Raw genomic sequence first — 14,015 nt, 5'->3', positions numbered from 1 at the left:
TCTTTGGGACAGTAGTTCACCATCTTCTCTGTCTGCTGACTTTCTAAATAAAGCTGCTATTCCTTACCCAAAAATGCATCTCTCAGGGACTTACCTGGTGGTCCAGTGGTTAAGATCCATGTTCCAATGCAGGGGATGTGGGTTCAATCCCTGGTCGGAGAACCAAGATCCCACATGCAGCAGGGCAACTAAGCCCCTGCACTGCAACAAGAGAAGCCCCGTGTGCCACGATGAAGACCCAGTGCAGCCAAATAAAAATAAATATTAAAAACAACAACTTGTCTCTCAATTTATTGGCCTATCGTGCAACAAGCAGTATGAGCTTGGACTTGGTAACAAGTAGAGTCCAGAGAGTTCCATGTGTTTGGATGAGGTCACACAGAGAGTAAATACCCAAGCTAGGACTGAAGACAGCTCGGACCTTTTTAAAATTCCACTAAATGCTATAGACTTTCACTTTATCTCCACTGATCCTCAGAACAAACTAGCCAGGTAGGAAGCACAGATGCCCTCAGTGAGAAGATTGAGCTCAGAGCAATAAGATGACCAGACCCCAGACACTCAGACATTGAAACAAACAGGCAAGCTTAACTCTTCTCCACCCCAAAATGTCTATGGACTAAGTGCTGTGAAGGCCAAGGCCAAGGTTAAGAAGGTCAGAGTCTGAATGCCAGCCCTGCAGCTTATTAACTGGGAGACTCAGTTCTCTTATCTGTAAGACAGAGATAGTCTTAGACCCTAAACTCATGTTGTTGTTATGTTAAATAACTTTTTGTTGGGTAAGTGCTTAAAAGAGTGCTTGGCATTATTTTGCCCTGCTGTCACCAAGTTCCACTATCCCTATGTGGGAATAATAGCTGCTCTTATTTTCTGTGATGATTGTGGATATTAAATTATTTAATCCATTAGAAATGCTTAACATGATGTCCTATATATACTGGAAGCATTCAGTAAATGTTCGTTGTCTTCATCTCATAGTAGCAGAAATAGTGGTGGTAGAGATAATCCTCCCTTTACTGTTACTAAACCTCACACCTTAGTCAGTCAGTATAGTCAGTTCAGTCGCTCAGTGGTGTCCGACTCTTTGCGACCCCATGAATTGCAGCATGCCAGGCCTCCCTGTCCATCGCCAACTCCCGGAGTTCACTCAAACTCAAGTGCATCGAGTCAGTGATGCCATCCAGCCATCTCATCCTCTGTCATCCCCTTCTCCTCCTGCCCCCAATCCCTCCCAGCATCAGGGTCTTTTCCAAAGAGTCAACTCTTCACATGAGGTGGCCAAAGTACTGGAATTTCAGCTTTAGCATCATTCCTTCCAAAGAAATCCCAGGACTGATCTCCTTCAGAATGGACTGGTTGGATCTCCTTACAGTCCAAGGGACTCTCAAGAGTCTTCTCCAACACCACAGTTCAAAAGCATCAATTCTTCGGCACTCAGCCTTCTTCACAGTCCAACTCTCACATCCATACATGACCACAGGAAAAACCATAGCCTTGACTAGACGGACCTTTGTTGGCAAAGTAATGTCTCTGCTTTTTAATATGCTATCTAGGTTGGTCATAACTTTCCTTCCAAGGAGTAAGTGTCTTTTAATTTCATGGCTGCAGTCACCATCTGCAGTGATTTTGGAGCCCAGAAAAATAAAGTCTGACACTGTTTCCACTGTTTTCCCATCTATTTCCCATGAAATGAGGGGACCGGATGCCATGATCTGAGTTTTCTGAATGTTGAGCCTTAAGCCAACTTTTTCACTCTCCACTTTCACTTTCATCAAGAGGCTTTTTAGTTCCTCTTCACTTTCTGCCATCAGGGTGGTGTCATCTGCATATCTGAGGTTATTGATATTTCTCCCGGCAATCTTGATTCCAGCTTGTGCTTCTTCCAGCCCAGCCTTTCTCATGATGTACTCTGCATATAAGTTAAATAAACAGGGTGACAATATACAGCCTTGACGTACTCCTTTTCCTATTTGGAACCAGTCTATTGTTCCATGTCCAGTTCTAACTGTTGCTTCCTGACCTGCATACAGATTTCTCAAGAGGCAGGTCAGGTGGTCTGGTATTCCCATCTCTTTCAGAATTTTCCACAGTTTATTGTGATCCACACAGTCAAAGGCTTTGGCATAGTCAATAAAGCAGAAATAGATGTTTTTCTGGAACTCTCTTGCTTTTTCCATGATCCAGCAGACGTTGGCAATTTGATCTCTGGTTCCTCTGTCTTTCCTAAAACCAGCTTGAACATCTGGAAGTTCATGGTTCACGTATTGCTGAAGCCTGGCTTGGAGAATTTTGAGCATTACTTTACTAGCGTGTTAGATGAGTGCAATTGTGTGGTAGTCTGAGCATTCTTTGGCATTGCCTTTCTTTGGGATTGGAATGAAAACTGACCTTTTCCAGTCCTGTGGCCACTGCTGAGTTTTCCAAATTTGCTGGCATATTGAGTGCAGCACTTTCACAGCATCATCTTTCAGGATTTGAAATAGCTCCACTGGAATTCCATCACCTCCACTAGCTTTGTTCATAGTGATGCTTTCTAAGGCCCACTTGACTTCACATTCCAGGATGTCTGGCTCTAGGTCAGTGAGCACACCATCGTGATTATCTGGGTCATGAAGATCTTTTTTTGTACAGTTCTTCTGTGTAGTCTTGCCACCTCTTCTTAGTATCTTCTGCTTCTGTTAGGTCCATACCATTTCTGTCCTTTATCGAGCCCATCTTTGCATGAAATGTTCCCCTGGTATCTCTCATTTTCTTGAAGAGATCTCTAGTCCTTCCCATTCTGCTGTTTTCCTTTATTTCTTCGCATTGATCACTGTGGAGGGCTTTCTTATCTCTCATTGCTATTCTTTGGAACTCTGCATTCAGATACTTATATCTTTCCTTTTCTCCTTTGCTTTTCACTTCTCTTCTTTTCACAGCTATTTGTAAGGCCTCCCCAGACAGCCATTTTGCTTTTTTGCATTTCTTTTCCATGGGGATGGTCTTGATCCCTGTCTCCTGTACAATGTCACAAACCTCCATCCATAGTTCTTCAGGCACTCTATCTATCGGATCTAGTCCCTTAAGTCTATTTCTCACTTCCACTGTATAATCATAAGGGATTTGATTTAGGTCATACCTGAATGTTCTAGTGGTTTTCCCTACTTTCTTCAATTTAAGTCTGAATTTGGCAATAAGGAGTTCATGATCACTCACAGTCAGCTCCAGGACTTGTTTTTGCTGACTTTCTGTAGAGCTTCTCCATCTTTGGCTACAAAGAATATAATCAATATGATTTCAGTGTTGACCATCTGATGATGTCCATGTGTAGAGTCTTCTCTTGCCTTGTTGGAAGAGGGTGTTTGCTATGACCAGTGCATTCTCTTGGCAAAACTCTATTAGCCTTTGCCCTGCTTCATTCCATATTCCAAGGCCAAATTTGCCTGTTATTCCAGGTGTTTCTGGAGAAGGCAATGGCACCCCACTCCAGTACTCTTGCCTCGAAAATCCCATGGATGGAGGAGCCTGGTAGGCTGCAGTCCATGGGGTCACTAAGAGTTGGACATGACTGAGTGACTTCACTTTGACTTTTCACTTTCATGCATTGGAGAAGGAAATGGCAACCCACTCCAGTATTCTTGCCTAGAGAATCCCAGGAATGGAGGATCCTGATGGGCTGGCATCTATGGGGTCGCACAGGGTCAGACATGACTGAAGTGACTTAGCAGCAGCAGCAGCAGCAGCCAGGTGTTTCTTGACTTCCTACTTTTGCATTCCCTTATAATGAAAAGGACATCTTTTTTGGGTGTTAGTTCTAAAAGGTCATGTAGGTCTTCATAGAACCATTCAATTGCAGCTTCTTCAGTGTTACTGGTTGGGGCTTAGACTTGGATTACTGTGATATTGAATGGTTTGCCTTGGAAACAAACAGAGATCATTCTGTCATTTTTGAGATTGCATCCAAGTACTGCATTTCAGACTCTTTTGTTGATCATAATGGCTACTCCATTTCTTCTAAGGGATTCCTGCCTACAGTAGTAGATATAATGGTCATCTGAGTTAAATTCACCCATTCTAGTCCATTTTAGTTCCCTGATTCCTAGAATGTTGACGTTCACTCTTGCCATCTCCTGTTTGACCACTTCCAATTTGCCTTGATTCATGGACCTGACATTCCAGGTTCCTATGCAATATTGCTCTTTACAGCATCGGACTTTTCTTCCTTCATCAATCACATCCACAACTGGGTATTGTTTTTGCTTTGGCTCCATCCCTTCATTCTTTCTGGAGTTATTTCTCCACTGATCTCCAGTAGCATTTTGGGTACCTACCGACCTGAGGAGTTCCTCTTTCAGTATCCTATCGTTTTGCCTTTTCATACTGTCCATGGGGTTCTCAAGGCAAGAATACTGAAGTGGCTTGCCATTCCCTTCTCCAGTGGACCACATTCTGTCAGATCTCTCCAACATTACCCGCTCGTCTTGGGTGGCCCCACACGGCATGGCTTAGTTTCATTGAGTCAGACAAGCCTGTGGTCCATGTGATCAGACTGGCTAGTTTTCTGTGTTTATGGTTTCAGTGTGTCTGCCCTCTGGCGCCCTCTCACAACACCTACCGTCTTACTTGGGTTTCTCTTACCTTGGACGTGGGGTATCTCTTCACGGCTGCTCCAGCAAAGCACAGCCACTGCTCCTTACCTTGGACAAGGGGTATCTCCTTACCGCCACCCCTCCTGACCTTGAACGTGGAGTAGCTTCACTCGGCCCTCCTGTGCCCGCGCAGCCACCACTCCTTGGATGTGGGGTGGCCAGAAAACTCTTTTTGTTTTATTTGATTTCTTTCCCAAGAAATGTACTTGTTTACTCCTTGAGGAAGGAGAAGAAGGTGGTAATTCTGTTTACTACCCCCAATAATGGGGAGAGTCCACCTTGCTAAGGATATAGAAAGAGAAAGTTCATCTGCTTAGTATCTACCTTTTAGAACTGTTGAGAGGATGAAATGGGATAATTCCTGAAAAGATCACAGTGGTGACTGGGGATCCATAACTTCCTGATGCTTCACAAACTAAACAAGTGTCACAGAATATTACAGAAGGTGATCTGAAGTTCTTTCAGCTCCAACACTCTTCAAATGGAGGCTTTTCTATTTGCATGAAAATGAAAGTCGCTCAGTTGTGTCTGACTCTTTGCGAGCCCATGGACTACACAGCTTATGGAGTACTCCAGACCAGAATACTGGAGTGGATAGCCTTTTCCTTCTCCAGAGGATCTTCCCTAACCAGGAATTGAAGCAGGGTCTCCTGCATTGCAGGCAATTCTTTACCAACTAAGCTATCATCTATTTGCATATAAAACAGAAAAAAAAAATGGGCTTTGGCAGTATCTACTAGCTAATTCATTTACTCTTTGATGCATTAATTCTACTTCTAGAAATCAGTTCCACAGAACACTTTGATAGAATGTGAAAGTACATACATGGAAGGTCATTAACTGTAGTATTATTTGTAAGTCAAGACATTAAAACAACTGACATGTCCAGCCATCAGGTGCAGTTACAGAAGCCATGGTGCATTCACACAGGGGAAGACTATGTGGACTTAGAGATTGAGAACAGTATCTCTGCAGTAATATGGAGAATTCACCAGGATATATTTCTAAGTGAAAACAGGACTAAGTGTAGACAAGCTATAATATGCTTCCTCTTGTCTAAGACAAGAAAATAATCTCCATATGTTTCATACGTTTGCAAAAACAACAGGAAATACAAACAAGAAACTAACAAAAACGCCATTTGTGGTGGTTGTTTACTCGCTAAGTTATATCCAAGTCTTTTGCAACCCCGGTTACTTCACAGGAAATGTCTTGGAGAATTGTGGAGGGAAAAGAGAAGGACACAAAACTTGCTTGTGTTTGCCTTTCTATACCATCACACCCTTTGACTGATGTAAGTTCATACCTATTAAAAGTAAAGCTAGTTTTTAAAAGCCTTTCTAAAAATTGAGAATAAACCAAGACAAATAAACCCAACCATCCATCAATTCAGTAACATAACCACACAGAGAAATGATCATTTTTTTCCCCCCAAGATGCTTTGACCACAGTACTTTGATTGAACATCCTCTGCAGAACATGTTCCATGGACAAAAAGAACTACAGGGTAATTTAAATCTGACTGTAGCATGTTAGTGAGAAAGCTCATACTGTTATTCTGAAACCATTTTATTTATGTCATACAATAAAACAAAAGAGGAATTATGAATGACTGTCAAAGAGAAGAAAAGATTCAATTGTGAGATCAAAAATTAACTATAAAACTAATGTTGACATTGCAGTGGAAATACTTAAATGAATGATTCTGCTAATTGTGCATTATCTATCTTAGTCCATTGAAATGACCTAGCAACAGTGTCACTAGAGTCGGTATAAGCACACCTAGCGCTCTGAGTTTGCTTTACAAAAATCTATTTTTCTTGGAGAACTGCTTGCTTTCAGGACTGGATTAGGGAAGGTACAAGTTGAGCCTGGAACACATTGTCATGTTCAAAAGCAAAGAAGCTTTCAAATAGTAATTGGTATGTCAAAAAGACACAAGAACCACCCCGAAGGAGCTCATGCTGCCCAAAATTGTCATGATTGGAGTCCTAAAAGAAACAATGATTATAATGGATTGAAATACTTGGGACTTATGAAAGCCGTGAGTCCATAATGATACTCAAAAAAACACAAAAAACAAAAAACCTAGGAACAAAAGTATATTTGTTACCATTTGAAGCAGTTACTAAAGCAACATCTTCCTTTGCAAATTGGTAATTAAAGAGAAGTAATTAAGTATTCATCCCACCTTGTCTGTAAAAACTGTTTTTCAGGGCAAATAGACCCATTTATGACAGAGAGATCTGCTTTATGGAAGCAGGTCAAGCAGTAAATGTAGAAGGAATGTTAGAATTAAAAAGCTAACACATCACCACTCCTAATAGATCCTGAGGCATGGAAAGCGGTTCTGTTAGCACAGAAGTGCAGGTAGTGATTAAGTACAGTGTGAGGAGGGTCAGAGAAAGCTTCCAGGGAGTTAGTGTGGGCTGAGGCTTGAATGTGAGAACAGAGAACAAGAACACAGGGGGACTTATCAGGTCAGGGCATGTGCTGGGGAGCTGGGAAAGCTTGAGGATCTGCGCTGATACTGAAGGTCATTGTTAACCATTCAAGAGATCCAAAGTCAGCAAAAAACCTGTACGTTGCAGAGAGTCCAAATTTTCTTTAGAAAATGCCTTTGGAAGGAGGTTTGTGGTAGCCCCATATGGAAGACCACCCCAGCACATTTCCCCAGAACTGGGATCACCACACTATTTGAGAAATAAGAGGTGGTTAGCAACTGACAACAAAGACAGCACACTCTGAGACGCACATGGAAACTGCAGGCAACTGAGGGGCAAACAAGAGCCCTGTCCCCCATCTGTGACTTTCTCAGGGATGCGTGGCACATTCAGCAGATTAGCCACCATTACTGACACTAGTAACACTGCTCATCTTGTTCAGTGTCATCTCCGTCTCCTCTCAGTCGAAACTGAAAACATCCCTGATGCTAAGTATTCACAGTGCTAAGATATATAAGAAGGGATGAGAGACCAGAAGTGACACTAGAAAAGGAAGCAGAGGTCACATTAGGAAGGAGCTGTGTTGGAACCGTGTAGGTGAGATGTTAGAGTGAAGGGAAGCTACTGGAGAGAGTTTCAGGTAGGCTATGGCATGGCAAGATTTGTGCTTGGAAAAGATTACTCTAGTTTCACTGTAAAGAAGGGTGTGGAGCAGCCTTGGAGAATGAACTTATGGTTGCTGGGGGAAGGAACAGTTAGGGAGTTTGGGATGGGCGTGTACACTGTAATGCGTTTAAAACAAATAATACCAAGGACCTACTGTGTAGCACAGGGAACTCTGCTCAATGTTAGGTGCCAGCCTGGATGGGAGGGGAGTTTGGGAGAGAAAGGATACATGTGTACATGTATGGCTGAGTCCCTTCCCTGGTCACCTGAAACTGTCACAAGACTGTTAATCAGCTATATCCCAAAACAAAAGGTTTAAAGTGGGGGAAAAAAAAAAGGGCATAGAGGCCACAGGAAATTGAGTGACGGTAAGAAATAAGAACTTATTGTACAGTACAGGGAACTCTACTCAATACTCTGCAATGACCTCTACAGAAGACCCTAAGAAAGAGTGGATATATGTGTAATTGATTCACTTTACTGTATAGCAGAAACTAACACAGCACAGTAAATCAACTATACTCCAATAAAAATTAATTTAAAAAAATAATGCAGATATATAAGGGGGATATTACCATCACTGTGTTTATTTTTTTTAATTAATTTATTTATTTCTTGGTTTTGCCACATATTGACTTGAATCTGCCATGAGTGTACATGTGTTCCCCATCCTGAACCCCCCTCCCATCTCCTTCCCCATCCCATCCCTCTGGGTCATCCCAGTCCACCAGCCCCAAGCACCCTGTATCATGCATCAAACCTGGACTGGCAATTCGTTTCACATATGATATTATACATGTTTCAATGCCATTCTCCCATATCATTCTGCCCTTGCCCTCTCCCACAGAATCCAAAAGAGTGTTCTATACATCTGTGTCTCTTTTGCTGTCTCACATACAGGGTTATCGTTACCTTCTTTCTAAATTCCATATATATGCGTTAGTATACTGTATTGGTGTATTTCTTTCTGGCTTACTTCACTCTGTATAATAAGCTCCAGTTTCATCCACCTCATTAGAACTGATTCAAATGTATTCTTTTTAATGGCTGAGTAATACTCCATTGTGTATATGTACCACAGCTTTCTTATCCATTCATCTGCTCATGGACATCTAGGTTACTTCCATGTCCTGGCTATTATAAACAGTGCTGCAATGAACATTGGGGTACACGTGTCTCTTTCGATTCTGGTTTCCTCAGTGTGTATCAAGACAGTATGGTACTGGCACAAAGACAGAAATATAGATCAATGGAACAAAATAGAAAGCCCAGAGATAAATCCACGCACCTATGAACACCTTATCTTTGACAAAGGAGGCAAGAATATACAATGGATTAAAGACAATCTCTTTAACAAGTGGTGCTGGGAAAACTGGTCAACCACTTGTAAAAGAATGAAACTAGAACACTTTCTAACACCATACACAAAAATAAGCTCAAAATGGATTAAAGATCTAAACATAAGACCAGAAACTATAAAACTCCTAGAGGAAAACATAGGCAAAACACTCTGACATAAACCACAGCAGGATCCTCTATGACCCACCTCCCAGAATATCAGAAATAAAAGCAAAAATAAACAAATGGGACCTAATTAAAATTAAAAGCTTCTGCACAACAAAGGAAACTATAAGCAAGGTGAAAAGACAGCCTTCAGAATGGGAGAAAATAATAGCAAATGAAGCAACGGACAAAGAATTAATCTCAAAAATATACAAGCAACTCCTGCAGCTCAATTCCAGAAAAATAAACGACCCAATCAAAAAGTGGGCCAAAGAACTAAACAGACATTTCTCCAAAGAAGACATACAGATGGCTAACAAACACATGAAAAGATGCTCAACATCACTCATTATCAGAGAAATGCAAATTAAAACCACAATGAGGTACCATTTCATGCCAGTCAGAATGGCTACTATCCAAAAGTCTACAAGCAATAAATGCTGGAGAGGGTGTAGAGAAAAGGGAACCCTCTTACACTGCTGGTGGGAATGCAAACTAGTACAGCCACTATGGAGAACAGTGTGGAGATTCCTTAAAAAACTGGAAATAGAACTGCCATCACTGTGTTTAAATCTAACTTCCCTCTTAGTTGTTCCTTGAGGGACCAAGCATTACGTGAACTAGATATGAATGCAAAGTTTTAGATCTGAAGGGAAAAGTGGATGCCAGCTTTGAAACCCCAGTGCACAAAAGAGAGGCTTTTTAGGGGTCTATAATAGATTCCTCAGCTACAGAAAGCCAGTGAGTGAGAAGTGGCCGGTTCCCACTGAATTCCTCTAGGCAAATGAGAGGAAGCATGTGGAATTTCTTCCCAATAACTGACCCATAGTGGAAATTATAAGTGGGGTCAAGAAGGGGTCCTTTTCACTTCAACCCACCTAGAATATACTAAAAATAGCTGCCACCTGGAAAAACAAATACCAAAATCCAAACAGTTTACTTAGCACATATTCATTTATCCAGCAAATTTATTGATCATCTACTACCTCAGGGACTGCACTTTAGATTTACAAAAATTAGAAATTAGACCTCTTGATAAATGAAACAAACAACTGAACAGGAAATTCAGAACAGGGTAATGGGTATTCTGATGTGGGTGAACAGATCTTTCACAAAACCAAGGTTACCGGCTTCAGTGACCCTGAGAAGCTACCCCTGAAGGTAACTGGATGGGAATGGGCTGCTTACTACAGACAAAATGTCATCAGCGGGGAGTATGAAACATGAAAGAACTCTGCTGGATTTCATTTCCAACCTGCCTCAGCATCCACCATGCTTTTGGTTTCCAGTCTCACTGTTAAAAATACTGTTAAGGTGAACAAGACCACTGTGCTGGTTAGTAGTTATACCAAAATAAATGAACATGAATTATTCAGTGACAGTTACATAACCTAAAGAATTCTGTTTCAGGAATTTAAGACAAAGGTGGGAATGCTTTACTCCTTTGCTCTTCAGTGCTAAATGATAGATACATCAATGATTGATAAAGCGATTGCTAAATATTATATATAACAAACTCCCCTTTTACATATCTGATATGTGTCATCTTTTTTACATCTTTGTGTCACAGTATATTTGTTTTCTTCAAAATACTTACTCAAAGGAAAATAACTCTTAGTCTGAAAATTCTGATGAGTTTTGGTTGGGCAGCATACAATGTTATACAAAAAACACTTTGCATCCAAATGCCCATCAACTGGTGAATGCATTTTCAAAATGTCGTATATCCATATGATGAAATACCACTCAGCAATTAAAAGTAACAAACTATGATAATTCTATAGTATGGATGAGCCTCAGAAATATTAAGCTAAGTTTAACAAGTCAAATACAGAAGACTGTATATCATTTACATGAAAGGTCTAGAATGACTACATATTTCATCTTTAAGAAGTCTACGAAGGGCCAATTTGTACAGATGAAAAACAAATCATGGTTACTTGTGGCTAGGAGTAGAGGTAGAAATTAATTGCAGACCCAAGGGAACTTATTGGGGTGATGAACATGTTCTAAAATTAGATTGTGGTGATAGTTACACAATTCTATAAATTTACTAAAATAATTAAATTGAACACTTATAAATGGTGAATTTTATGATGTGGAAATTATAGTGCAAAAAATATGTCCCATATTTCTAATTCAGGTAGGCAGGAAGTATTGATGAAATTTCAAGTACCTACCTTGCACTGACCATCTCCTTAAGAACAGGTACTTTTATCTTTGTTCCAGAAAACCGTCTTCAGAGAAAGAATGCAATTAGCCCAGAGACACACATCTAATGCTAAGCTAAATTAGGAATGAAAGCCAACTGAATCCCTTCTAAGTCCTGTACACAATTTGCTTCATCGTGAGGTGGACTATGAAAAAATACAATTCAGTCTTACTTCCATCTTATCTAAAAGTTCATGGGTATTACAAAAAAGTTTCTTCCAACATGCTCATCCTCAGTGAATCTTAACTATTTGTTTTTAAACTACCTCATCATGAGAATACTATTAAAAGCAAAGAGAAAATAGTTAATTGAAAAAGAATAGCCAAGAAGGGATGAAGAAATTCTCAACAAAATATTAGCAAGTCATACAGATTCATAGAAGAATTAAACAATTTGACCAAGTGGAATTTGTCAAAGCAATATAAGGCTGTTTTTAGCACAGAAAATCAAAAAACAATATGATCAGCACAATAGACAGAACATGTGTATTTGACAAAATCCAATCCACATTCATGATAAAACTCTCACAAAAGTTGAAATAGAATTAAACTTTTTCACCATGATAAAGAGAATCTACAAAAAAAATTACAGCTAGCATCATATTTAATGGTAAAAAATCCACATTTCTCCATAATACCCAGAATAAAGAAAAGGTGTCTGCCCTTGGCACTTGTATTTAACATTAGACCAGGAGCTCTGTCCAGTGCAATCAAACAAGAAAATGAAATAAAAGTCATCCAGATTGAAAAGGAGAAGTAAAACTGTCTTCACATAGATCTGACATGATCCTAGTGTAGAAAACCCTAAGAAGTCCATTAAAAATACTAGAAATAATAAACAAGTTTAGCTAGGTCACTTGACAAAGGATCAATTATACTAATACACAAGAATCAACTGTATTTTGTAGAAGCATTGAACAATCTGAAAGTACAATTAAGAAAATAATTCAATTCACAATGGAATCAAAAGAAACAAGTACTTAGGGAAAATGTCAGCAATAGATGTTCAAGACTGTATTCCTAAAGTTAGAAAATATTGTCTAAATAAATCAAAGATTTTAAAATAAAGACAACACATGTTTCTGTATTGGAAGACTCAATATTGCTGCAAAGGAAAGTCTACCTGAATTGATCTATAGGTTCAATGCAATCCCTATGAAATTCCTAGCTATCTTTCTGCAGAAAGTGAAATAGCAAACAATATTAAGAAATCAGAATAAAATTAGAAGATTCAGATGTCCCAACTTGAATACTTACTGTAAAGCTATACTAATCAAAACAATGATACACTGCCACAAGAATAGATATGTAAATAAATAAATGTAATTGAGGGCCCAAAAATAAACTCATACATTTTCAATCAACTGACTCTCAACAAAAATGCCAAGAAAATTCAATAGGGAAGAAAATTCTCTCAATAAATGTTATTAATACAATATTTGCTTTCAGAAAGATTAATTTGCACACCTCCCTCACACCATGCTAACTCACAAATACTAACCTGAAATTGATCAAAGACCAAAGTGTAAAATCTAAACCTAAAAAACTTTTTAGGAAAAAAAAAAAAAAGGAAAATCATGATTTGGGGTAAGGCAATGATTTCTAGAGACATTTCAAAACCACAAGTAATGCAAGAAAAAAAAAAAAGGTAAAATGGACATAAATTTACAACTTTTGTGATTCAAAAGACACCGTCAAGAAAGAGAGAAGACATGCACATAATGGGAGAAAATATTTGCAAGTCATGTATCTGACAAGGCACTTCTATCTAGAATGCATAAAATGCTTACGACTCAGCAGCAGACAACCAATTTGAAAACAGGCCAAGTATTTGAATAGACATTCTTCCGAAGACGATAAACAAACAGCCAGCAAGCACATGAAAAAATGCTCCACATCGTTACTCCTTAGGAAACACAAATCAAGACAACAACATGTCACACCCAGTTGAGTGGTTAGAATCTAAAATTCAGGTAATAACAAGTGCTGACAAGGATGCGGAAAAAATTGGAATCTACATATATTGCTGGTAAAATAGAAAATGGTACAGCCACATGGGAAAGCAGTTTGACGGTTTCTTTTTTTTTTTTTTTAATTTAAATACACTTACCGTATGTGACCAGCAATTCCACTCCTGGGTAATGTCTGAGAGTAATGAATGCACGTGTCTAAAAGAAAAACAAAAACAAATCTTGTACATGAATGTTTATAGCAGCATTATTCATAACAGGCAAGAAGTGAAAAAGTCCAAATGTCACTGCACACTTTTTATATGAATTTGCTAATCCAGCTTAATTTGAATGTCAGCTTCTCTAGCATTTCACATTTGTCTCTGAACATTTCAAATAATCAACATTTTGTATTCTCAAGATGAGACTTTAATTCTACCAACTTTGCTATTCTTGCAGTCTTGCGTCCTTCCCCACTCCCTCCCTTCCCCAAACGCTGCCTCTGCTACAGTCTTTAAGCAAAATCATCTCCTCTTGCTAGGAAATAATTTCAGCAAACTTTAGATCTGGTCTAAAATATTTGTTTGACAGTTTCTAGGGAATTAGGCTGGTTG

The 14,015-nt window shown here is 39.4% G+C and overlaps 1 long non-coding RNA gene across 1 annotated transcript in view; it reads right to left on the bottom strand.

Annotated features, from left to right (window-relative positions):
* LOC138990775 (uncharacterized) overlaps window positions 1-14,015 on the bottom strand; it is a 586,949-nt gene that overhangs the window by 401,003 nt on the left and 171,931 nt on the right. Inside the window, exon 2 of the long non-coding RNA XR_011466876.1 lies at window positions 13,563-13,620. This is a non-coding gene — a long non-coding RNA (uncharacterized lncRNA). The remainder of the gene's footprint in view (window positions 1-13,562; window positions 13,621-14,015) is intronic.

Source organism: Bos mutus, chromosome 14 (assembly GCF_027580195.1).
Source record: "Bos mutus isolate GX-2022 chromosome 14, NWIPB_WYAK_1.1, whole genome shotgun sequence".
In the NCBI taxonomy this organism is placed as follows: domain Eukaryota; kingdom Metazoa; phylum Chordata; class Mammalia; order Artiodactyla; family Bovidae; genus Bos; species Bos mutus.
Note: the sequence above shows the minus strand (reverse complement) of the source record. Positions and strands in the feature narration are given on the sequence as shown.